General features: G+C 32.5%; 2 protein-coding genes across 8 annotated transcripts in view; both read right to left on the minus strand.

The window, feature by feature from the left end:
* The window catches only part of TrpA1 (Transient receptor potential cation channel A1), a 212,471-nt gene that overhangs the window by 202,523 nt on the left and 7,067 nt on the right, over window positions 1–2,881 (minus strand). The window lies entirely within an intron of this gene.
* Window positions 1–2,881, minus strand: part of LOC106687824 (otoferlin) — a 121,514-nt gene that overhangs the window by 701 nt on the left and 117,932 nt on the right. The gene's annotated exons all lie outside the window — the stretch shown is intronic.

The following is a 2,881-nucleotide window of genomic DNA, read 5'->3' on the forward strand; positions in this document are numbered from 1 at the left end:
GAAAATAAATAGTTGTAAACTATTTTTGTTTCTCCTTTGACCGCAACCCTGACCATCTTCCTATATGTCAATTGTTACGGTCAACTATATATACATGTATAAATAAATATAGGTTAATACACACTTTGAAGACATAAATCGATCTTTTGGAGAAATTCGCTAGTCAAGAAGCGAAGTCATGAAAATATTGTAAAAATATATATGAATAATAAAATTAAATTAAAACCCGGTTCTGACTGACAACTATTATACCTTTAATGGTTTTTGTATGTGGAAATAATTATTGGAATGAACTATGTTATTATGTTTACGAAAATAAAGTAATAAACTTCTTCCGCTTTTATTATTGGTTTTATTTTCTCTTCAATTACTTTTTCTTTATATATTCTGGTCCCCTAGAACTTTTAAACGTTCATACCTCATGTACCCATATGTCACCGAAATAACCTTTATAATTGTCGATTAGTGGAATTCAGATTGTTTCAGAAACTTTGTTCTTAATCTAGGGTTACAGATTCGATATTAATTGAACACGATCTTGTTCAAATTATTTATAATAACAAAATTGCTAGAAAAAATCTAACTTTTTTCTGATAAGCAAGGTTAATGTTATACTAATGAGTAAATATTATTTTACCATTGTATTTTCCCCTCTAAACATAAACATTAATAATTATATATCTTATCGATTATCATATTCCACCGTATCATAAACTGTCTTCCGGCTTTCCTCGAATTGTTTTCAAAATTATGATAAGAGGAAAAAAGAATAAACAATCACTGGGAGTGGCCCAGTAATCTGACATGTTTAAACACTGAAGAGTTCTTGTACAGTGGCCCCTCAATAACAATAGCAAACTGAGTTAATCAAAAATTGTAGTAAACATTTCATCCATGAAGTAAGTCGTATTTGAGTATTATTAGTTAACCGAGTGGTTATAAAAGCCATAAATGCTAAAATAGCAGAAAATGATTTATTAGTAACAAACATTTCGCTCCACTTTACATGACTTCATTAGAACTGACTTGTCCCATTCTGAAACTACCAAGATTCGAACCTGATGAGGCCCTGCAAAGTTGGGCAAAACGTTCGTCACTAAAAAATAGTTTTTTCTGCTTTTTTTTCTTTGCTTGTTTTACCACTTTTTCAGAGTAAAAGTGAATAGTAAAAATATTAGAGCAGAAATCCGCCGCGGCTTATGAGTATGATTTAGCCGCTATATTGAAATCCAACGAGAGAGACACACTGAAAGAAGGAGCAAAAAAATGTGCCAAGCTGATGGAAGGATGGTGAGAAAGAAACTGAGGATGACCGTGTTTAAAATCCTGGCCATTATCCTTAGAAGTAGCTTTGATAGTTGCCACCATTTTACCATGTACATTCAAGAGATAAGTATTAGATGGAGGTGGAAACCAACCTTGAAGACATTTCAAATAGACGACTCAAATATACCAATTTGAGATGCAGAGTGATGACTTGACGACGACTCCTTTGAGGCCTCAGATACCTGTTTAGTGGTGGATTTTCTTAGCCACAGAGAATTAGGCTGGAATTGGAATTCTTTTGCATCTCTGTAGAAGAGTTGTCAGACGATTAACTATGAGTAAACACTTGATAAATGGAACCAATAGGGGTTGTCCCCAAAAGGAGCTCTCCGAAGAAAATAGTTTCCCACTGTTGTTTCACGATTTGGGTCGTGGCGGATTACAAGACCTTCCTAAACTACTACTACTAGACTAAAAATACTAAAGAACTGCTTTAAAAGATTCATTTTCGGTATTCCTCCGCGTTCCCATAATCCCTATCACATTACTATTCCGAGAAAAGCTAGCTCTTTACCAGTATCCGGAGACATCACCTCCTTAGCACAGTTATATTTTAAACCCTAATAACTAAAAAACATTCCTACATAATTGAACTCCATACCCTACGTTTATCCATTCACCTATTAAACTCAAGATCTCAACCAACCGAAATCTATAACCCTACCTACAGAACTGCCTTCTATGAAAAATCATTTACTGTCCGAGCTACCCCATTTTGGAATTCCTTACCTATATCCATCCCTAAAGCTTCCTTCTTAACCTCATTAAAATATCAACTATAAATCCATCTCCTAGACTATTGAACTTCCGTGAACTTATGAATGATAGGAAACATTATAAGCATAGATAAATAGAGTATTTTTGTTCAAATTTTATTTTATTTAAATATTTTTATAGACCCATTTAATTAGGTTCAAAAGTTAATGAAGCCAGACAAAAGCTGCTAAAACTGTACCTAATTGTTATTCTTAGGGAACCAAGTGCCCCAGAATAAAGATTGATTTTGATTGATCATTCATTCATTCCTGCATACACGTGAAATTGAAAGCTGTAGATTGAACATCATTGCTATAAACTCACAGAACAAAAAATAAACCAGATTTACTAACCTTCGATCTTAAAATGAATCAATGTTGTTTACAATAAAACATTAACATTTTTGAATTACAGACGTAAACTAATTCAACGTTTATTGATTTTTTTTTTAATTCAATTGTTGTAACGTAATAATTCGTTAGTTGATATATATTCAAACACTCAAGTAACATTATTCCAAGGATAGTTTTAGTAGTTTAGATTAATATTAGATGTAATTTGTCTAAAAAGTCCATATAACATTTATAAATTGAAATAAAACAGTTTGTAATAATTAATTTTTGTTTAAAAAACACTACATCCTATCCCAAGCACCTGATCCTAAATCTAAATGGAAAATCCTCAAGAACCTCTCCGTTATCATTCCTAAATCCTGTCCATACTACCCAGTTGATCCAGACGAGCTTAATACTTTCTTTGTTGCTCCTCCTCCTTCAACAACCTCATGCGAATTTTCATC

Source organism: Halyomorpha halys, unplaced genomic scaffold (assembly GCF_000696795.3).
Source record: "Halyomorpha halys isolate HHAL.00 unplaced genomic scaffold, Hhal_1.1 Scaffold1015.1, whole genome shotgun sequence".
In the NCBI taxonomy this organism is placed as follows: domain Eukaryota; kingdom Metazoa; phylum Arthropoda; class Insecta; order Hemiptera; family Pentatomidae; genus Halyomorpha; species Halyomorpha halys.